The sequence below is a fragment of the Diabrotica undecimpunctata genome, chromosome 2, assembly GCF_040954645.1.
Source record: "Diabrotica undecimpunctata isolate CICGRU chromosome 2, icDiaUnde3, whole genome shotgun sequence".
Classification (NCBI taxonomy): domain Eukaryota; kingdom Metazoa; phylum Arthropoda; class Insecta; order Coleoptera; family Chrysomelidae; genus Diabrotica; species Diabrotica undecimpunctata.
Window position 1 is genome coordinate 66629112 of NC_092804.1, and position 25047 is coordinate 66654158.

A 25047-nucleotide genomic window follows, 5' to 3' on the forward strand; every position below is an offset into this window, starting at 1 on the left:
GAGGACTTCATAAGAAAACTCTTTGTTAATATTTTGACAGCTAAACGCAAAAAATAAATCTAGAGGAAACGAAGTAAAATCTATATTAATTAAAATGAATCGCCGAAATGTTTGTAAGCGCATAACTTCAGAACGACTGTACCAAATTAGATAACTCTTCAATTCTAGAATCTATTCATTTTACACACACAAACGTCACCAACTGTAGTTAGTTGTTTAGCTGCTAAACGGACAAACAACTTTATTTCACGAGAGAAAACGCAACGCAAAGAGCTGAACGATAATCAACGAGAAAGTTGAAAATTTACCTTTTTTAAAGGGAGACTTGACAACATAAAATAAAATAAAATAACATTTAGAAATAAAAAAGAATCGAATCTTAAATTTGACGAATATTAATAGACCCGCAATATGATAATTCAATTGATTGGTCTGTCATTTGGTCTGTTTTTTATTGATTTTTTTTTATTTTATTATATTATCAAGACATAGTTTATTATGTAGTACTTAATATATTTTTTAAAGAAAATTTATGACGTACCATTAATATTTGATAGTAAATAAATGTGATTCATTTTCTTTGTGACTTTATGAAAGAGAACAACAGTTACAAAGAGAACAACAAGCATTTGCTGAAATAGTTTGTACATATTTTCTACAATTGAATCAATAACAAAGGATTACGTACGGTACTTTGATAGAGGCTGTGAACATTGGATCTGATGGAATTTACTTCCTTGATGCTCCGGGATGGACAGAAAAGACATTACTGATTTTATTGTTATTGGCAAGGATCAGATCACAGTAGCCCTAGTGTTTACTTCATCTGGAATATCTGCAACTTTATTAGAAGGTGGACGAATTAAACATACAAATCAATGAAACACCAGAGAGCAACATCGCCAAAAACAGTGCAATAGCGAAGATTGTACAGGTATGCAAATTAATTGTTTGGAATGAATGTATTTACTAACGAACTATGTTTGGTGTAGTCATAATTTTATTTTCTAAGTGTTCATGATTAAATAATTATTCCCCAATTAATTGTTTCGGACGAACAAACCGCATGCCTAACATCATCCAATTTGGGGCAGGACGTAAAGACGCTCAAATTGACAAATGACACAAAACTGGTTTTGGTAGAAGCGCATCTAATTGCGGAACAAATTCCAAAAACCACATGGTTAAAACCCACTAAACTGATTCATAACTTTTTTGGTAACCGATATTCCTCTGCGTTCCATTATCAGTGCATACAACTGCAAAACAGAACCATTGGCCAAGTACTTGTCCAAAAATCTAGAACTACTCGTCAAAAATGCTTCATACTTCGTTAAAAATTCTTTTCATTTTATCGAACTTTTTAAATAATACCCTATCTCACCGTCAGACATTATAGTAAGTTTTGATATCGTTTCACTCTTTGCAAACATTTCTACAAGCGAAACTCCAAACATTCTGAAAACTAAATACAGTATCCAGCCACTCAAGCTTTAGCAAAAGGTTTTAATTACTCTGTTACCGCAAGTCACATTCCAATTGAGACAATTATCTGTCAAACTGAAGAAGCCATCTCTAGTTTACCTTCCAAAGAAGCTAAAATAATTAGACAAGACACCGTTAGAGTTATTAGAAACGCATAGCTTCCTACTATAAACATTAGCGAATTTGAGAAAAAAGTCCTGAAAGAACTTCAGTCAAATCCAAATCTAGTCATTCTTCACGCCGATAAAAGCAATGCAACCGTCATCCCAAACACGTTTTCTTACATTAATAAAATGTCTAATCTCATTAATATTCCAGACTATAGACCAATTCCTAATAATCCAATAACCTATCTGGAGAAAACAACAAAAGCTATTATCAATAAAACCTCTCTTTCAGTTGACATAAAACAATCCCTAGTTCCTCGTAAAAAGTCTTCCAGAACACTTCGAATATATAGCCTACCCAAAATTCACAAACCCGATTATCCTCTACGTTCCATTGTCAGTGTATACAACTGCAAGACAGAACCATTGGCCAAGTACTTGTCCAAAAATCTGGGACCTCTCGTCAAAAGTGCTTCATACTTCGTTAAAAATTATTTTCATTTTACGAACTTCTTAAATAATACCCTATCTCACCGTTTGATATTATAGTCAGTTTCGATATCGTTTCACTCTTTGCAAACATTTGTAAAAACGAAACTCCAAACATTTTGAAAACTAAATACAGTATCCAGCAAGTCCACTTATCTCTCATTAAACATTGTATGTCCAACACTTATTTCATCTTCCTAAATCAATTCTACAGACAAATAAATGGTTACCAATGGGCTCCCCACTATCTCCAGTAATTGCCAATATCTTTATGAAAGACTTCGAGACCCGAGCACTATTCACATCAATGCTCAAACCCACATATTGGCTACTATATGTTGACGATACATTTGTCATTTGGCCCCATGGCAGGGATGCTTTGGTGTCTTTTTAAACTCATCTGAATAGTATACATCTCAGTATCCAGTTCACGATGGAGGTGGAAACTGATTCATCCCTACCGTTTGTCGACGTTATCATAAAGAAAAAACAATCCCAAGATTTTCATCACTATGTTTATCAAAAACCCGCCCATACCAATCGTTACTTGCATGTCAACTCTCGTCATCCACCTTTACAAATTAATTCAGTCATGAATAACTTTGTCTTCAGATTAATACGCCTTTGCGATGATGCAAGTAGACTCCCACTCAATCTCACTCAATCTCAACCCAAAGATTCACACCCTCATTATACAAAAGCTTTTTTTCCTTACATCAAAGGTGTCACTGACAAAATTCTTAAATCAAGAGGACAATATTTATCTCCCAATAAAAACATTCATCTCTTGTCCGATCAATCAAAGACAACGTGCCCAATGAACAACATGGAGTTTATAAAATTCCTTGTACAGACTGCTCTTGATCCTATATAGGCCAAACGGTACGTACAATCCAAAATAGAATCTTCATACAGGTCACAAAATTGATTTTGAAAATTCCAGAACCATAGCTCGCATCCGCTTCTATAAACCCAGAATTATCCGAGAAACCATATAAATTGAAAAAAGGCCAAATTTTCTAAATACAAACTGACGGAAAGTGGTTACCTTCAAAATGGAGACTTCTCATAATGAAAATATCGTCCGCTCCACAAGCTAATCCAAACACAAAAAGATTTGCTCAGAATTATTTTTGGATAAAGCACAGGCCTTTGACAAGGTCTGGCATGAAGGATTTGATCATAAGATAAAAATGGCCCTTCCTGTCCAATATTCAAAGATTTTAATTTTATATTTGTCACAGAGCTACTTCAGTATTAAAACAGCAGGGCTAAAGACCTGCCAGTTTCAGAGCAAAATATTGTAGCTACGTTTGCTGATGATACGGCTATTATGGCTGTTGATGACAACGTAATTGAATCAACAGATAAGTTACCTAGGTATTGCACTGGACGGTAAACTGAGATGGAAAACACATGTTAAGAAAAATTAAGAAAAACTTATACTAAAATCACAATCAAGATGCACTAGAAATAAACAAACTAAGACACTTGAATGTTACGAGGAACACTCCCGAATCATGATTTACAATGTATAAACTTTGTAAATCATGATTTGGGATTTATACAATGTATATACATTGTAAATAATTATTTAAGAGTGCTCTTCGTAACATTTAATGTGTCTTGGTTTGTTTATTTCCAGTGCATCTTGATTGTGATTTTAGTATAAGTTAAAATACAAAAAATGTATTAGTTATTGGGTCGATATTCGACCTTATCAGTATATAATAAGCTGCTGATCTATCAATAAGTCCTCAAACCGGTGTGGACTTATGGTATCCAATTATGATGATCAGTGCAAGAAATGTAAGTGTCATACAAAAGTTCCAAAATAAAGTACTTCGAGGCATAGTCGATGCCCCCTAGTATGTTCGTAACGATAGCCTCCATAAAGACTTAAATGTAGAAACCGTCACTAAGGTAATAAAAAAACAAGCTAAGATCCATGAAAAAAGGCTTTATCAGCACGTAAATCCAGAGGTTCGTTACCTTTTATATAATCATAACGTAATTAGACGACTAAAACGAACAAAACCACTTCTGGCAGTGAGTGTTAAAATCAAGTGCGAAAAGGTGCGGTATAAAGTTAAGGTTGCAAGTTAAAGTGGTGTACTAAACTAAGACAGTAGAACTAAGAACGCTAAAGAGTGTAAGTTGGTATTAATAGATCCTATTAATTACGTTATATTAGAATTAAATTACTTATTGGTCATATAAACTAGATTGTAGTAATATGAATATCATTTTGATACTTAAAAAAATATTGTACACATTTCTTAGATTAAAAATAAGGCAAATTTTAGAAATGCATTTACTAGAGTTAAGATTGTTGATGAATTTCAGATATTACATAAAGTTATAAGTTTCATAAGGTTATCACAGAACCAATTGTACAAAATAGTATTAAATTTATTTTTGCTAACAAAAATTTACTATATAGATTAGGAGCAGTTCTTACCTGGTCCTGGTAATAGACTAGACTGACCGGTTCTGTGGTTACTCTCGAGTTGTTTTATCCAATTTTCTAGATATTTTTTTTCTTCCTTCTCAATACTTTTCTCGTTTCTGTTCTAATTTTATGGTGAACTTCTCTATTCTCATCTGTTGGTCTTGTTAGTAGCTCCATCCTTTTGTTGGTTTTTAGCTTTATACTTTGTTTACATTCCTTGTATCATTTTGCATTCTGTTGCTGCCGTTTCTGTGGCTTCTCCCATATGTTGCCATTTATAGTTTAATGTCAGCTCTGCATTTGGTATTTTTTCATTCAGCGTCTGAAACCTATTTTGTATTCGCAATTGGTATTCTTGTTCTTTCTCATGTAATTCAAGATTTTGTATATCCCGCTCCTTGTGTTCTGCTTTGTCCACTTTGTGGCTTTATTCTTATCTTTGTTCTCCAAGAAGTGATCCGAATAATTGTTTGCTCCTCCCATGCTAAGTACGCTGATGATATTACTAGAGTACCTTCCATAAATGAACAAATAGTCAAGAAAATAACAAGTAGAATTTACACTCTATAAATCAAAGATCATTTTATTCTAAACCCATAAGAAGGTTAGTAATATTGTAGATACAATTTTCGATATTTTGATATAAAAACTTTACACAAAGCGTATTAAAATAAAAAATCATTTATTTAGCTGACTTGTCTGTTTTAAGTATTTTAAACTGTGTTGTTTTAAAGTTTAACGATTGTACACTTGTTTGAACAGAATTTATTTATTAGCATCACGTTCCCGAAAGACAAAATTTGAAATTTCCTCCGGGCTTATACTACACGGATGTAATTAATACGAAAGTTTGCAACTGTTAATACAAATACGCTGCGGGCCTTTGTTTCGGCAGTTTTTGCGAGGATCGTAATAATCCAGGAATATTGCTGATAAAAAGACAAACTATTCTAAAATATAACTGGAGGGTTTAATTATTGGATGTTTGTGTAAAATGTATAGGTATACAAAATTTAAATCAAATCCTAGTAAAATCACATTAGCTTAAAAATAGAGTTTGAAGCATTTATTTTTCTGAAGCATCTGAAACTGATTGATTTTGTTTTCTATTGTCTATCGTTAGTTCTGCTAAATATTTTAGTATATTTTATATCGTTTGCAAATTAAAGTCCTGATCATCAAACAGCCAATCGCGTCCACTGCTGGACATAGGTCTCCCTCAGTTCTTTCCAGAGTTCTCTACACTGGGCCGCTTGTAGCCAGTTTCCCGCTACACGTTTTATATCATCGGTCCATCTAGTCGGTGGTCGTCCTCGGCTTTTTTCATAGTGTCTGGGCCTCTATTCCATAATACGTCTTGTCCACCGTCCGTCTTGTGTTCTGGCTAACTCCCTTTCCAGTTCCACTTAAGCGTCGTGCTTCTTTCGATGATGTCTTGAACTCCTGATCTTTGCCTGATTTGTTGGTTTGTTAAGTGGACGTTCAGCATTACACGTTCCATGGCTCATTGTGTAACTTTGAGTTTATTCGCAGATTTTTGCGTGAGTGTTAAAGTCTCTGCTCCATAAGTTTGTACAGCTAAAATACATTGGTTATAAACCTTTTGCTTGAGACACATGGGAATTGAACTTTTTAGAATAGGGCTTACTTTGCCAAATGCTGCCTATGTCAGGTCTATTCGCCTCTGTATTTCATGTGTTTGATTGTCTCTGCTTATTTTGATCTCGTGTCTCAGATATTTATAAGTGTCTGTTTGTTGTATGGTAATATTGTCTATAGTTATATTTCCACTCATTACGAGATTTGTCATAAGTTTAGTTTTCTTAAAGTTTATCTTTAATCCTGCTCTTTCAGACAGAATTTTAAGCGAATGTATCATAGAAACTGTACCCTGTCAGTTATTTGCGATTAATACAACATCATCTGCCGCAAACCTTAGATGATTTAATCTTTTTCCATCTATATTGATGCCCATATCTTGCCATTGAGTGTTCTTAAATATTGACACTATATACTATACTATCGACCTAAGCTGAATTTTTCTGTGTCTTCGTGTAGTGGTATACTTGATGTAGCGTTTTCGTAGATATTTTTGATTGGTGTCGTGTACCTGTAATCTATTCGGCTTTGATTTAGGGCTTCCAGTACTGTTTCAAACTCTACAGAATCAAAAGCCTTCTCGTAGTCGACAAATGCAAGAACTAGTGGTATGTTGTACTCGATGCACTTTTCTATTAAGATCTTTATGGTATGCAAATGGTCATTTGTGCCATATCCTGCCCTGAAGCCTGCCTGTTCTTTGGGCTGATAGAAATCAAGTTTAGGTGTTAATCTCTTTGTTAAGATTTTTATAAAGAATTTGTACATATGTGTCAAGAGGCTGATGGGTCTATAACTTTCTAATTTAGTAATATCGCCTTTTTGTGTAGAAAGACTATCACTGCATTGTTACAATCTTTTGGAATAGTACCCGCATGTAAGCATTTATTAAACAGTTCGCTTACTAATTTTAATAGAATTTCTCCTGCCCTGAAGCCTGCCTGTTCTTTGGGCTGATAGAAATCAAGTTTAGGTGTTAATCTCTTTGTTAAGATTTTTATAAAGAATTTGTACATATGTGTCAAGAGGCTGATGGGTCTATAACTTTCTAATTTAGTAATATCGCCTTTTTGTGTAGAAAGACTATCACTGCATTGTTACAATCTTTTGGAATAGTACCCGCATGTAAGCATTTATTAAACAGTTCGCTTACTAATTTTAATAAAATTTCTCCTCCTGCTTTTATTGCCTCAATAACGAGTCCATCATCACCAGGCGATCGATGGTTCTTCATTTCCTTTAAAGCTGCTCTTATTTCTGACACAGTAATGGGTAAAAGTATTTCCGATCCCTGATTTATGAGAGTCGTTACTCGTGTCGGGAAATTGTCTTGTGGTCTTTGGCTGGTATAGAGGTCTTTATAAAACTCTCTGGTTATTTTCAGAATGTTTTGTTTATCTGTTGTTGCCTTTCCGTCTTTATCTCTCAGCTGGTATATTTCTTTTTTACTTTGTGTGAGTTTTCTTTTCATTACCTTTAAACCTTTGTTCTCTTCTACTGTTTAAGTAATTACATTAGTATTATATCTTCTTACATCTTTTTCTAATTTCCGCTGAAATTCTTTTATTTAGTTTTCTATATTCTTTTTTGTTTCCCTTTTCGTTCTCGCTTAAGTTTCGTCGTATTTCCATGAGAGCTTTTGTATCTTTGCTAATCTTTTCACTTTCGGTGTCATTTTTCTTGCAAAATTTGAGTTGAGCGTTTCTAACCGAGTCTGTTATTAATCCTGGAGTCCTGATAGTTATTTTTGATATGAACCTACACTTTCATGGTTCTTTTTTACCCAAACAAGATATTAAAAGATCAAAATATAGGTAAAAAGACTAACTTTGGATCACAGTACCATAGCACATGTAACAGATAGAACGACACTGACGAAAGTGGAAGTAAAACGGCTTAAAATTTTGGAAAAAAAAATTCTAAGGACGAAAATAGCACCGAACAAAAGTCAGCATCAAAGAAGTACTTGGGAATGACCAGGAAAAACCTACGCTTGACAATTGGTTTTTTAACTGGTCATTGTCAACTAAGCAAACACCTCCACACACTGGGCTAGTAGACACACCTCTAAGTAAGAAGTATGAACGAGAAGACAAAACTGTAGAGCATTGTCCTATGTGAATGCCCGGAGTTATCGTTAATACGAGAGTAAGCGTTCGGCGAGTCCTGCCCCACACCTGCTTACATAAGGGAGATGTCTCCTGGTGACTTTTCCACCTTCCTAGAAATGGCAGGATGGAAATGAGCTAAGGGCGACAGCTCCCTGGGAGGATGCACAATGGGTCAATTGTGCCCTAAGTGCTGTGGAACTTAGCTCGCCCTCCATACTCTACAGATCAGGTCCAACATCAGGCCCCTACTACTCAGGACCAACAATAATTACCGATAATGAGAATAGGAAGTTAAAAATTGAATTGACTAAGCAATGGAAAAAAAATAAAGTCATATTTATTATATCAATGAATATAATTATCAAGAATATACGAATAAGTATATAAATATAAGTATTATATAACAATAAAACACTGAAAACTTTTGTTTTCAAAACTTCCACAAAATTTATTATAATTTTTTTTTATCACTACAGCTATACAATGCCTTTCTTAAGTGATCTATTTTTGGTATGGGTGTTTTGGTATGGCTTTACTTTATAATCTTTAACTGAATAATATGAGGAGAGCAGAACTGATTGTCTCAAGTTGTTCATTTAGAATTATGTCTGTTGAAATCTGCTAATTTCCATAGATTCTAATAAAGATAGCTTAAGACCTTTATTTTGAATGTGAAAAATTTCAAATGTTTCATTAAATGAATGATTATGGTCTAGAAGGTAAAATGCGTACGTAGAATCTGTTTTTTTGTTACTGAGAGCTCTTTTATGTTCTGCTATACGTTTGTATCTTAAAAAGACTATGGGAAGAATACTGGTAGAGACATGTAAATGGGTAGAAAATATTCCAAGCAAAGAAAAAAATAAGCTAATGGGAGCCATATGGTAAAAAAACGAGTAAGATTTAAGAATAAAAATGAAAAAAAGATTGCACGCATTTACATATCTGGGTGTAAAATCTGGGTGAAACACGATTTTAGTGGTTTTTCAGAAGAGGTAGATAAAGTTGCATAAAACCTGTCGATTACAGCCAATGGTGGCCCATATAAAGGCGTTGTTATGTTACTATGGGCTTCATAGTCTTAAGAAAAGTCAGCTATAGCAAGATAGTCTGGATCTGCAAAAATGGTCGTCTGCAATGCGTATAAGTACCAGTACAGGCAAACCGAAATTTTTCAAGTTCCGTCCTACAAATAGTTCGGAAAGCTGTTTTAACCAATCCAGCAATGTCTCTTTGGGTTATTTTAAGCAAGCGATATTGGTTTCTCCAGCCTCATTGTACGCAGTCTTAAAGGTTCTCATTATTGCTTGGTCAAGAGGCTGAAGTTTGTGGGTGGTGTGAGGGGGTAGAATTATCATATGAACATTGTGGTCTCCCGCATATATAATTACCCGTAGTTCCTTGTAAGAACCGTGGCTCTCCAGTATCAGGAGAGTCGGATTTTCATATATGGTATAATTGGAGGAGTAACTTGGACACTTAGCGAAAACCAAGGAATTTAAAATGCATAAGGAGTCCAATAGAATTATTGCAATATATAGTTCGTACATATAAATCAAAGCTTTACAGATTGCAAAAGCTTCAGGACTAAAAATAGAATATTTCTTATCCAGTTTCTAGGAATACTTAATATTTTTGAAGGGAATATAAAAAACCCATTTTAGACCATTCTTGGCATGTCGAAGTTAATTAACTATATATGCAGATACAATCTGGAGAGCTTGGCAAAAAACAGATACCTGGAGAGAGAATATTAGCTTATGCTGGAATAAAACGATGCGGAGGTTAGATGACGTAAAAAATAATATATGTGGAATATGTTTATAATAATGGGGATGCTGATCTCAGAACTAAGATAATTGGAAGACCGTGGTCTCTAAAAAGGCTTACCGTGATTGACAATGATTTTTTTGCAGAAGAAACAAAACCTTAAATAAATAAAATCTACGGCAAAAGTGTTATGAATTTTTAAGTTTAGATTGCTACATTATATAATTTTAAGCGTCAAGAAATCTTGTATATCAACACAAAAAATTTCCACTCGATACCACATGATAGTATTCTATACAAAAATATGTTTCACCAGAATTATTAGTTCATTTCGAAGGTCATAAAACACTGAACAACCCGGTATTAAACTCACTGGTAAGCGGTACAATGAGATAGAAGGCTTATGTCGTAATCGCCTATGGTCAATGAGCAGCCACAACTATACATATTAATGGTCCAACCAATGTTTACCCCTACTATCAAACAGTGTAATTACCCCATATCCCAAGAATATCCAACCTTAGAAAATCAGCTAAATTCAGATGATCAACGGAAAAACGTAGAAAATCATACAAAGAGATATAAGAAACCAGCTAGAAACACAAACGTGAGAAAACAGTTAAAAGCAAATCTGCCAAATTACCACCAATATTCATCAAAGGTATCAACACTATATTTTCGCTTACTGAGCTACTATAAATTGTCATCGAAATTAAATTTTTAAACTGGGATCAGATCAAAATGAAACCAAAGGCTTCAAGAGGCTACACGGTCATCACTAAGCCATTAATAGAAAAGAACACAAAAATTTCATACCTTGATAATAACATAAAATCGGAGTATCAGAGTTATCATAAAAAAACATACAATACCGAATTTCACCTGTGAGAAGAGAAATTTCTCAGTGTTCCAGAAGTCAAACCTAACAATTTTAACATAAAAATATTAGAAATATTTTAATCAAAACACTGGTATGTATATTTAACAACGCCTCTTGGTACATTCCAGCTTTATTGCAAAATATCTCAAAATGAAGGTTGTAGGAGCTAAAATTACTAGGAGCTAAAATGTAATTGATGGTATGTAGTTAGTTATTGGAATACCGATATTTAGGAATGGAATAAAATTATAGGTACAGTTACTAGAGAATTACTAAGTTTGTTTTTAAAGGTTAAGATCTATCATATTATATATTGTTTAGTATGTTGCAGTAGATATTACTTAAATGATTGGTGTTTGTCTTATAATTGATAGATTCAGGAGTTTTATTAATGTGTATCATTTCAAGGAAAAGCCGATTTTTATAATTATCAACTTGTTCCAATATTTTTACATTATTAAAGTCAAAGTTATGTCCTGTCTTCAAGTGGTATTCCACTAAGGCACAAGAGTTTTTTCGTATGTTACAGTCACTTTTGTGTTGAGTGACACGTTGTTTAAGCCACTGTTGACTTTGACCAATATAACAACTTTGATATTGACTGCAATTTATTCTGTAAATTATATTACTCATTAATGAATTTGGAGTTTTAACTTTTATTTTTAAGAATAACCTTGAATTTAGAAGTGGATTGTATTTAATTAATTAAAATTAAAATAAAATATAACTTTAAACTGACGAAAGGGTATTATTTAAGACTAATATCAATTGAATATTGACACGTTTATTAAGTATTAGAATAGATTTTAAACTTTGTTTAAAACAAGTAAAATTGAAAACTAGTTTGAACGTAAATTAAATTGCTACATCAGCGTACTTTACTTCCTGTATTTGACAGCAGCATCTAAATACATGTATTTGAAATGTATTAGGTACTATAAATATGTGGTTGAAGTTAGTTTAGGTTTATATGAATTGCAGAATACGTTGGTAACAATAACTCGCCAAAGATTAAACTCCTAAATATAAAAAATCACCAGATATATAATATATGAGGTTATTTGCAAAACTTCCTATTTGGTTTTTAATTTACTTTTCAGGAGTAACAAAGTACATTGTAGCTTTCATGTAAATTATATTTTCGAATCATTAGATTTTTTTAGTCAATACAATATATCCATTAATAATAAGTAATGATAATTGTAAATTTAAATGTCTCATGGTTCAAAAAAAAATTGTTTTTCGCAAAAAGAAAGTTTTGCAAATAAATGAATGACTGAAATTTATTAATGTTTTTTTTTTAATGAAAAGAATGTTAATTAAACACCCAATAACGTGTTACAAACATTAAAAAAGGTTTTCAAATACCAAAATTCAGTTTGAAGTATCTTTTATTCAAAAAACTCTAAGTAAGAACAGGTAAAAAAATAAATGATTTTAGTGTCGTTTTCGTTTTCGCACAAATCTTGGTCACTTTCATTTCTTACTGTACTTACAGCAGTTTGTTTTAGGATATTGTTGCAGAAGTCTAGTTGTGGTAGTTTTCTCCAGTCTTCACCATAATGCTTATCCAAAAAACTAATAATTGAAGCTTTATGGCTTGTAAGTTTGTTGCTTAGTAATACTTCACCTAGCTGAATGGATGAAAACGAATATTTTTTTACAAACACCTTTAGGCATTCCTTTGTCATTTAAATAAATAATCTCACCTTTAATTAAAACCATGTGTTTCTTGTTATGAAATATAAATCGTTTCGGGTGATAAATTTGAAATGCCAAGCTCCAGGCAGTTTTACGAATTTGTTTGCTTCACTTTTCCAGTCTTGTATGGTCCAGTCAACACCTAGTTTTCTAACTGTAGCATGTTTACTTATTATGTCATCGTAATGACTCGTTTCTACGATAACGGGTTTTTTTATATCCTTTCCTATTAATGTATAGCACGTATAGCGTGCTTATTGGTAGACTGCACATAAACTGTGAATACAAAGAAAGAGTTTTGCAAATAACCAGCAACTTTGTACCTGCTTTTATATGGTAAAGATGCAATTATAAAATATTTTAACGATAGTCATAGGTTCCTTATTGGAAACTTGTTTAACTAACGGCCTCATATAATATATATATATATATATATATATATATATATATATATATATATATATATATATATATATATATATATATGTTCGGAAAGATTTCCGCGGTTAGTACAATTAAACTTAGAGCTAAGATTAATATTATTATAAAAATTAATATTAAACTCACTCACTAGTGAACTAGTGAGTGAACTAGAAGTGACTAGTGAGTGTAGTAGTGTCTGGGGGCTCGGGAGATTGAGACCTCGGAAGCCCTGAAGAAGACATCAGAAAGGATGTCGAAAGCTCGGCAAAATGGATATCGACGCGGTTCAAGCCGGAAGACTGGTGAGTTTAATATTAATTTTTATAATAATATTAATCTTAGCTCTAAGTTTAATATATATATATATATATATATATATATATATATATATATATATATATAATAAGTCGCAAAAGATTTCTAGATCTTATTTTTTGGGAAGATCAGTCCCTTCTGCTTATGCTGTGTTCTTAACGATCTCTCTCCATTTTTTCCTGCCATTCTCTTATTCCTGCTTTTTCAAGTCTTCTTTAACTTTTTGAAGCCATTTTGGTCTTCGTCTTCCCCTTTTTTTCCTTCCTTCTGGATTTCACTCTATTACCGCGTATATCACTGCTTAATTTCCTGCTCGGCAGGTGTGACCTAGCCATCTAGTTCTACATTGCTTTATTTTGGTCATGACATCTTATTTCAGGACTTTCTTATTTCCTGCATTTATTCTGCTTCTGTATTAATTTTGATCTGTTATCATTGGTCCCATTATGGTTTTTAAAATTTTTTTTATTAGTCTTCTTCATACTTTTTAGTTATTGGTATTGTTTCTGCTGCATATAATAATATTAGTCTAATTATGGTGTTATATTTGTTTATCTTAGTTTTCTTAGTCACTAATTTACTTTTAAGTAATTTTTTATTTGCAAAATTCGCTTTATTCGCTGCCAGTATTTTTTCTCTTATAACTGGCATTCCTTTTCCTGTTTTTTTATTGTTACTTCCAGACATTTGAAGTGTTTTACTTCTTCAACTTCTGAACTTCCTTTTGTTGTTTTTTCTATTGGTTTTTCCTAATCGTAATATTTTTGGAGTCCCTTTTGTCTCCCCTTCTCTTTAATTTCTTCTAGCAGTTATTTTATTATATTTATATCCTTTATAATAATAGCAAATGCGTATGTGACATCTTCTCTTCTTTCCACATATTTTTCAATATTGTTAGTATTTCTTCTTCAGCTCTCATCCTCCGTATTTTGTAAGTTCTATGTTAATTTTGGCTTTACCAGAAGCTTTTCCATTTTTCTCTGTTTTACTTTTTTTAATTCATCTATTGTTGGCTCCTTTGAATTTTTTTTGTTTACTTCGTCTGTTTTTTATTTGTCCACTGTTTTTTTTTTGACGTGACAACGTCTTAAATTAGGTTGTGGCTCGGAGTCATTTAAGAAAAAGTGTAACGCCCGCTCACGTCTGTTACAGTGAGTCGCCGAACCAGAGAGAGGCCCGCCGGACCGGCGAATGTCTTGCGTCTCTCTCCCACTCAAACATGATCGGTCCGCTGCACGCGGCACTAGAGAATTAGGCGCGTTGAATCGCTAAAGTTGAAAATCGTTGAAAGTATCGTCAGCTGTGTCTGTAGTGAAAATGTGGAGTGCTTAGATTCGTCATTTACAACAACTACAACAATAAAGGTAAATAATTGTACACTAATATTTCATTATCGTAAACTATGATTGATTGATTAATTGTTAGATTGACACAAAAGTTGAGAAACTGAGTTTATAGGTTATGTCATACTATTGACAAATGTTGATAGTGTTAAGTAAATTATTAGTTTAAATCACTCTGCAATCAATCGTAATTCAGTCGATTGAGAAGAAACAGCGCGTATTGCTAGTCAAACATTTAAAATAACAAATTATAACTTCTAACCTGTCAAAACAGGGCGACCAAACAAACGAACTAAACCGACCAATCACCATGCGCGGAGTTAGAATTTAACTGTGTTTAGCAAGAATTTCAAATTCCAATTTTAGTAAATGTTTTAATTTTCAACTTTACCATTTACATTTACAAATTTTAATTAATTTCAAATTTATTTAGCAAAAATTTGAACCTTCGATCTGAATAAGTGTTTTAATTTTCAAATTGATTCTTTAAAATTAAAAATATTAAAATATATAAAATCAGAAGTGAACGTCACATAACATTATCTGTACTTATTATTATTTAATATGTAGGCAAATACATGTGACCATACTTGGTAGACACAATTGGAAATAGTAATTTTTTATAACTGAAAAAAATAAATATATAAAATACTGGTAGCAAACAATAACTTCAATGATCGATATCTCCGCAACTAATTGATATATCGAAAAAATTTTCAAATAAATTTTGTAGAAAATAATAAGATCAATAATATAATATAAAATAAATAATATATAAAATAATATATAAAAATATAATATATAAAATATAAATAATATATAAAATACCTAATAAATCGGTAATGCAATTCTTATTTTCATTCAATTCCTTGTTCCTATTGTGCAATTTAATAATATTCATATCAATAAATATTCTACCGAGAAAAAGACGTTGTCACGTAAAATCTTCGCCCGTAAAACCGACTTTACAGGCAACCGATTTTTTTTCTCGTTCATTTCTTGTCCAGTATATTCCTTCGTCAAGAGTTCTCTAGAAGTCAAGAGTTCTCTCAAAGGGTGTTAGAAACAACATAGATGAAAATACTTAGAAAAATTGATGGTAAAGGCGCGTTTTCACGGGTCGATCTGGATTGAACGATTTAGGTCGATTATAAAATCGAAAGCAAATTGAATATGTAAACCTTAAATCGACTTGGTCGTTCGGCTGAGTGAGTCGATTCGACGGAAGTAGAAAGACTGTCTACTTTTGACGGGCGATTGCCGCCGAATCGATGTCGAACGACTGGAATCGAATGTGTAAACACCTGGTCGAACGGAAACACAACGTACCGAAAGCCGAGTAGAGTACTTCTAACGTATATAAAGTTGTTGTTTTTAGTACGAAAAGCTGTAATTTTCGGAAAAAATGACTGAAAAATGATCAGATGCAGACATGGCAAGATTTTTGGATGCTTATTAAAACTATAATGTATTATGGAATCCACAAACCAAGCTTTATCGCAATTTACAAGCGAGGCGAGAGGCATTGCAAGCAATTCTACAACATATGAATAAACTCAATATGTCTGAAAATGACTTGAAAAATAAAATAAAATATATTAGAACAACATACAATCGTGAATTGAGCAAAGTATTGAAAGAGTGACTCTGGACCTGATGACTTATATGTACCTGTTCTAATTTGGCTTTTTATTTTTAAAAACATTCATTTTGTTGTACTAGTCCTTAATAAATCATTTACACACAGCTGTCTCCAGTGGCTAGAAATCGACGAACTATTTGCAATTTCAGCCCTGCTGGTAATGCTTCAGGCATATTTGTATCGTTTTTTGACTTGTCTCAGCAGATTTTTTCTAAAAGTTCTCTAAAATGATCATTATCCATTCTTAAATGATTTCTATAAGCCCCTGGATCTTCCACAACCATTTCTTGGAGCAGGATTTGTGATGCACCATGTGTATTTCGTCTCACAATCCACGGTCGGGTCCACCACGTTACGTTTTTTTTCTTTTTGTTTGATTTAGCGATTTCTTCCCAAATAGCACAACAAATTAATTGCACACCTACATTAATCATTTCACGTGACGCCATTTTGTACCACAATTAATTTAACATTCATCGCCTGTCGTGTAAACCTTTTTGCTTTCCACACAGATCGAATTATGCTCGAACGATCCAAATCGTTCAACCTAGATCGACCCGTGAAAACGCGCCTTAAGACACTATGGGATAGAGCTAAAAGTACAGATATACGACGTAGATGCAAGGTGGAGAACATCAAGAACTGGGTAAGAAATAGAAGAGTAGAATGGAACGATCATATAAGCCAAATGATAACAAATAGAGTAGTACAGACGGCAAGAGACGGTTCCTCAATAGGAAGACGATCAGTAGGAAGACCACGAAAACGATGGAACGACAACTTACTGGAGGCACATTGAGAAACAGACAGAGTCATGTTTACATAAAAAGAAGTTGAAGTAGTAGAAGAAGAAGAGTTCTCTTTAGTAATGTGCCCATACCTACTATATTCATTGTCTACTATTATACCTATTCCGTTTGTTTGACCTTTGGATTTTTTCGTTTGTTTTTCAATATTTTTATAAAAATTTTTCGGTATTTCTATTTGTTATTTCTTGTTCTTTCATTTTTTTATTTACCCATCTTCTTTTATTTAGTTTTATAATTTTCTTAGCATTCTTTGTCCATAGCACACATTGTTCATAGTTTTGTCTGTTTTCCTCTTAATACATTCTTTACCATTTAATTCTCGCTTGCACTGTTTTGCTGTTATTTCTTTAGATTCCTGGTTATACAATTTGTTTTTTGTTTTCGGTTGGTGTTTGCTTATCAGCATGTGTGCAGATTCTTTTATTGATTTTTTGATCACCTTTGATTCTGATATTATATCTTCTTGTTTATATTTCCCTCTTATTTGGACTGTTATTGCCTCTTTATATTTTTTATAATATCTGCAGTGTGCAATTGATTAAAATTCCATTTTTTCCGTTGGGTTTTCTGTTTGGTTCTCATTTTATCGTTTTGTCTTATAGTGACTGTGACCGTGTAGTAATTGGAATCTGTATACGCACCTCTAAATGTTCTCACATCCTTCATTGATGTTGTTTTCGTCTGTTAATCAGTATGTGATGGATTTGGCTGTACGTTTTCTGCTCTGGTAAACTCCACGTTACCTTATGTATTTTAGGGTGTTCACAGTGGTTGGTTCGTGTTGCTAAGTTACATAGTCTTAATTCTTTCACATATTGGTTTGAAGTAGATAACCTTGTCTCCTAGTTGTCCTATTATCATAAATCCGATTTATTTTTGCCCTTGCTTCTTTCCTTCTCAGTACAATACTCGAGATTATAGATCTCAATGTGTTTGTATCAAAACTCTTCTTAATATTCAAAACAACAAAGACCTTAAGGGCCTGCGTAGCGCAAGCGGTAGGATGCTTGACTCGCAAGCCGGTGGTCCGGGGTTCGAATCCCACCGCCGGCAAGAACATCTAGACATTTTAAAAATGTCTATAGGCCCCAGGTCGACTCAGCCTGAATAAAAATGAGTACCTTGGGTAAAACCAGGGGTAATAATAGACGGTTGAAGCGTAGCACTGGCCATGTTACCTTCCTTGTATACCGTAGGCCCTAGATATAGCAGACTACCCTGCTATACTCCCAAAGCCGCGACAGCGGTATAAAACGGGAGACTATTATTATATACAAAGACCTTAAGATCTATTTTATCTAAAACTAAACCTAACAATAAACAAGAAAGAAAAAATAATTGTATTTATAAAATACCTTGTGCATTTGAAAAAGTCTCCCTGCCTTATACCTAAGCATGTGTCTATTTCCTCTGTCAGTTGTCAGTCTATTCCGACCTGCATTTTGTTTCTCTTAGTTTATTGCACAAAAGGTGAATAACGTTCTTCACTGGTAAAATATTTCTTAATTAAGCAAAAAAACGCTGGTTGGCTGTATTCTAGTGCCTTTTTTGTGATTTGTCTTATAACAAATACTGCATCGGTACACGATCTTCCACTTTGAACGCTTTGTTATTCATTAAGTGATATTCTCTCGTTTATTAAACATCAATATTAGTACGCTTGTTAATTTGTTATTCCGTCTCAGCCTTTTCTGTTCTTCAATTTTCATTGTGCTTTCTCCACTTCCACTGTGCGTATTCGGGTTTATTCATCAGTAATTTATACAAACACATTTTATTATATTTATATTTATGAACAGAATAGCCAGAATACAGAAAGCTGAAAAAACTGTGGAATAATAGTCCCTTATTATAATAACTACAGATCCACCAGAAGAAACAAAATTGAAGAAGAAGTATTATATTAAATATATTTTATTTTACTATGCATTATTTTTAATGAAAATATGAAATATGAGATATGAAATATGAAATATGAAATATTTTACTATTATTTGAATATTTTTGCAACAAATATATTTCACTGATAAATTTTATAACTAAAAACAAATTTTTATTCTCATTAAATTTAAAAATATTTTTTCTGACTAAATAAATAAACAAAATTGCACTCATTTATTCGATCCGTTCAACTACGTGTTGAGGTGTGGATCCTATTGTTTATAATAATACGACTGGAGTATCCTTTTTAAATAAATTGGAAACGACACTGAATGCGGATAGGAACGAAAGATAGTGAAAGACAGAACCAGTTGTACGGGAAACTAAAGGCCAGTGCAGGAAAACTGTGACTATCGACCTGAAAACTTTTCTAAAGGACTTCGAATTGCATTCAAAAACTAGAATTCTCTCTTTCCGTCTGTAGTTGACGGATGTTCTTGTCGACTATTTACGGTTTTCGCTTCTGCTTCTCTGCTTCTGCTTCTCGATACTTTAGATCCAGAGTTTTCTCAACGAAAATTTTAAGTATACGGTGATCATAGATAAGATGTTTGTATAAGGGTTATTCTTAGCCAGAGATTTTCAGTAAATAGTATAATACCACGAATCTGTTTCCAATTAATAACACGTAAGAAATAAGCTGCGTTGGTCAATATGGATAATAAAAAATTAAAAAATATAAAAGTTAAACTGTTTTTACTTAGTTTCTCTCCCTCTTGTCGTTTCCTCATTGCTGAGGATCGTGATTTCCTACAATGCGGGCTGTCAATTCTCTCCATCTCTTGCGATTTTGGGCTGCTCTCATGGACTCGGAAAACGTTTCTCCAGTGGCTTTCTGTACTTGATCTGACCATCGGATAGGTGAGCGTCCTCTCCCTCTACGTCCTTCTACGTTTCCGCACAGAATTAGTCTTTCTAAGTTGTCATTGTCTCTTCTCGCAATGTGGCCAAAAAACTTTAAAACATTTGCAAGACACTGAGAGGAGAGTCTGGTCTGAATGTTTAGCTCTTCGAGAATCGACTGATTGATTCACTTGACAGTTTTCACTTGCATAGAGCACAGTCGGTATCACTATTCTGTTATATATTTTTATTCTTGTTTCTCGTGCAAGTTCTCTTTTTCCCATTATTGGGGCTAACGCATAATATAACTTGTTTGATTTCTTTGCTCTATTTGTTATTTCCCAGTCTATTTATAATACTATTTGTTTAATATTTGTGTGTTATTTTGTAGCAACAGACTGAATACATTAATATATGAGGGCAATATATATATATATATATATATATATATATATATATATATATATATATTGATATAAGGATTGAATTTTTACCGTCGAGCTGATACAAATTTTATTGAACATTGATTTCGTGCGCGTAACTGACATTCAAAATCGACGGTCGCTTCAAGCGTTGTTTCTGAGAGAACAGTTTATTCTACACAAAAAATGCTATTAACCATTTTTATTTAAAATTATCTCAGCTACATTTTGTATTTAAAATATTTTTTCTACGACGTATAGATTCTTGGTAAATTTATTTTTTTGCCTTTTTACCCCTATGCGAGGGGGCTTTTAGGAGGAAGCCCGGGGGTAAAAGTAAACTTTTTTGCATTTTTTTGGACTCCCGAAATAATTTGCGATTATTTTAAAAAAATAATAAAAACTTAACCACACAGTGTGTCCAAAAAATATGTAACCGATTCTTAAATCGATGTCATTGTGTTCATTTATGTTTCTGATGAATTGGAATTACTAAATTGACATTGAATTTAATAATTAATTGAGAATTGAAATTATATTGAAATTAATAAATAACTAAAATTATATTTAAAATGTAAATAAACAACGTAAAATAAAAATCAGTTTCTTTAATTTTCATATGTTCTCTCTTAAACGACCACGTCCCTTTACCGACCAGCTTTTGATTCCCCGATGGTGGTCGAGATTATAAGGTTTTACTGTATATAATATTACATATATAAAAAATGCCAAGTAAAATAAAGAAATGAAACACCCAAAATAAAGTAATTACCACTTGGTTAGATAGATGAACGAAAGGAAAAGTTTCATTTCACGATAAAAAGTTTCTCAACATTCAGTTTTGAATGACCTATCAAGCTATAGAATAGACTACAGGTATAAATTGAAAACAAAGCAAATAACAAAAGTCAAACAGTTTGATATGAGAAAAATAGGAACATTAACCTTATAGCAAAACAGATATTATACATAACAGGAAAGGATATATATTATAACTGAAAATAAAGCAGAATAAACAAAATACAAAAATGATCATACTTAGATAGATTAACAAAAGAGATAAATTGTAGGAATATGTCACAAAAAGTTCAATTAAAAAACTTGCGAGGAGTCAAATTTTCTTCCTGCAAATCTCTTTAAGAATTGATTGAAAATTGCAATTTGGCATTGTATACACAAAAAAATTAATTACGTTTTAATAATTTGAACTTTCTCATCTTTCTTGAAAATTAAATTTACTTTCAACTTTCTTCTGATTTATACAAATTTCCATATTTTTCCAGTTCTAGTCATTTTATATGGAAATGGTATTCAACAACGCCAAAAAGCTAAAGTTTCGAGAAACAAATTCGAACTTTTAAAATTTAATTAACCGGAATAAAATGAATCAAACATTTTCAAAAACAAAGTTTGAATACTTAATCCCAAATTTGAATGATGATCTGAATTCGTGACTAAGATAAAGTCCGAAAACAAAGACATCAAAGAAAGATTATTTGTGTGAGATCTATATAAAGAAATATATGGGTACGGAATTTTCGTACATAAAAATAACTAATGGTAAAGTGTTTATAATCTCATTTAAAACAAACGAATTTAAGGGGTACCGACGGACAGTAATTCCACGGTGAGTATTGAAATTTCTAGATTTCCAACTGATCACTGCCGATATAGTCCCATGTGGGCTACGAAGTTGTTTATTACACTGTACTCCAACATAATTTATGGAAATTACATTTCCAATACATTTTAAAATTAATGGAAATTACAGTTTATATTTATTTTGACATTTCGATTTCTATTCCGGTTGATTAAGTCGTTTTCAAAATAATTTATAAATCAAGAAATAATTAGTATAGGGTAAACGTTTAAGTGTTCATCAACTGACGCTGAGTTGCAACTAATTTGACAATTGACTGACTTGGCCTCGATCTTGTAGGTTCATAGCCATAATTTGAGTGATTTTTGAGAGGTGATGTATCCTCTGGTTAATATCAAATTCTGATATTTATGTGCTTATGTAGTTAATTACAAATAATTTTCTTCTTATTCTTTTTTTTTATGTAGACATGACTGTCTGTTTTTCAATGTGCCTCCAGTAATTTGTCGTTCCATCGTTTTCGTGGTCTTCTTACTGATCGTCTTCCTATTGGGGGACCGTCTCTTGCCGTCTTTACTACTCTTTTTGTTGTTATTTGGTTTATATGATTGTTCTATGCTACTCTTCTATTGCTTACCCAGTATTTAATGTCCCTACCTTGCATCTACGTCGTATATCTTCGCTTCTAGCTCTGTCCCATAGTGTCTTACCATCAATTTTTCTAAGTGTTTTCATTTCTGCTGTTTCTAACATCCTTTTTGTTCTCTCTGTGTCATGTCATGTCATATTTCTGCTGCGTATATCATTATTGGTCTGATGACTGTTTTGTAAATTCTACCTTTCATTTCTTTCCCAAAATTTTTATTTTTCCATATTCTTTTATTCAGACAACCTGCAGCTGTGTTTGTTCTAGCCACTTAATCTTCCACTTCAGTTTCGAGCTCACTGTAGCTAGATAATGTGATGCCCAGATATCTTGGTAAATTTGTTGTTATAACCATGCATTTTGTCTTTTTTGGGGAAATTAACATGTTCAATTTTTCTGGCGGTTATATTAAATTGGCGCAGCATTTAAATCATCTCTACTATGAGAAAGTAGTATTTCGTTGTCTGCATAGCAGTATAAGTTCTTTTTATACCATTTGGTATCTTTTTTTAGTTTTTACTGTTTTTAATATTTCATCCATAATCAGGTTGAACAATAGAGGACTCATGGATCCTTCCTGTCCTATCCCATTTCCAGCTTCAATAGGGTTGGTTAGTGCTTCTTCTAGCACTTTTACTTTTATTGTGTTGTTTTGGTCGATATGTTCGATCATTTTGATTATTTGTAGAGGTATCTCTCTTGCGAACAATAAGTGGATAACGTCATCTAATTTAACCCGGTCAAATGCCTTCTTAAGTCCACGAAACATAGATATGCCGATTTGTATATTATAATTTCTCTTGCACTTACCTTATTATAACTATAGCGTCGGTGGATGATCTTACCGAAATAAAACCTTGTTGTTCTTTTGTTAGCATTATAATTTCATTCAGTTTATTTGTTATCACTTTGGTTGTTAATTTAAGTGATGTGTTTAATAAATTATTTTCTCTGTAATTTTCCGGGTCTAATTTGTCTCCCTTTTTGAAGAGAGGTATTAGGATGCTTGATGTCTATTCTTGAGGGTTCGTTCGGTATTCTGTCTTCTCCTGGTGCTTTTTTAATTTTTAATTTCCTTAATGCTTCCTGTACCTCTTCTTTAATATTTATTTCTTCGTTTCTGAATGCGTTTTGTTTTTATTAGTCCATTCATCTCTTTTCTTTGTTTTCTGATCATTCTCCATATTTCTTTTTGTGTTCCGTAGAAGTCGAGTTCCGTCTGTTTTGAGAAGCTCTACCAGTATTCTCTTTTTATTTGTCTAACAAAAGTATTCGTTTCATTTCTGCTTCGTTTATAGTGGCTATATGCTTGTTGTATTTGTTGTGTTCTGTATTGTAAACAGGCTTTCTTCTTTTCTTTACATTTTGTCTTCAGTTCCTCTCTAAAACATGGCGTTTTATTTTTTGATATGTTAGTGTTCGTTACTTTCCTCTCTCCAAGTGATTCTGTTGCTGCGTTATTTATGTTAGTATTAAGTCTTTTCTAGCTTTCCTCGATGTTATCGTTTTCTAATATTTTATTTCCAGCGATCTTCTCTGATCTCCTTTTTCTGTATAAGTATTTCGTGGATTCCGTTTATTACTCGTACTCCTTCGACTTTGATTTTTGTTTGTGTTGGCGCCGCTCCCTTAGGTGTGAAGTATTTCAGGATGATTTTACATAATACTAGGCTATGGTCGCTATCTAAATCTGCTGAATTGAGGCATCTTTCGTCAATTATTTTCGATGTATGTATATCTCTGTTGGTTATAACATAATCTACCATAGATCTTTGTCCACGGGTGTTATTAAATGTATATTTGTGTTGGTCTTTGTGGTCTAAAAATTCTAAGTTCGTTATTCGTGCAGAATTTGATCATCAGTTCTTCATTTTCGTTTTTAATATTTTCGGTTTGTTTTTGTTTAATACCGGATATTACTGATTTGAACGTTAATCTAAAGGTAAAATAAATAAATGAAATAGTCTTCCACTTTTCTACTTGTTCTGAAACAACTGAAAAAGCTAGTAGGTCCTTATCATCCTTCACTTTGTTCATTATTCTGACGACGGTTGGTGGTATGTTTAAATAAAAAATTAAGGACAATTTTCTTTATTTGAGATTTGACTCCCTCATCGTAAGTATTCTCACGTCGATTGGACTGAAAACTGTTTTTCTTCCTTTTTTGTACCTGTTTCAGATCGCTGCTTGGCCTCTTCGCGGATGTCATAGATCTTGCGAACACTCACACCGCACATTTTCGAAACTTTTTCCACAGTAATAGTCAAGCTGTCACCATTTTTTAAGTTCAGAACATTTAACGCCACAAGTTTTACTTGCGAAAAGTAATTATAGTGATTGTTTAATTGCAGGAAATCATACGTGAGTAAAGAAAACTTTGATTTTGTTTGATTGCATGATAATAAACTGAATAAATTATTGTCCTAACTAACCTAACAAGTTGGTTAAAATAAAAAGAGCAATTATCAA

The 25047-nt window shown here is 32.7% G+C and overlaps 1 protein-coding gene across 1 annotated transcript in view; it reads right to left on the minus strand.

The window, feature by feature from the left end:
* The window catches only part of LOC140434643 (uncharacterized), a 335946-nt gene that overhangs the window by 84925 nt on the left and 225974 nt on the right, over positions 1-25047 (minus strand). The gene's annotated exons all lie outside the window — the stretch shown is intronic.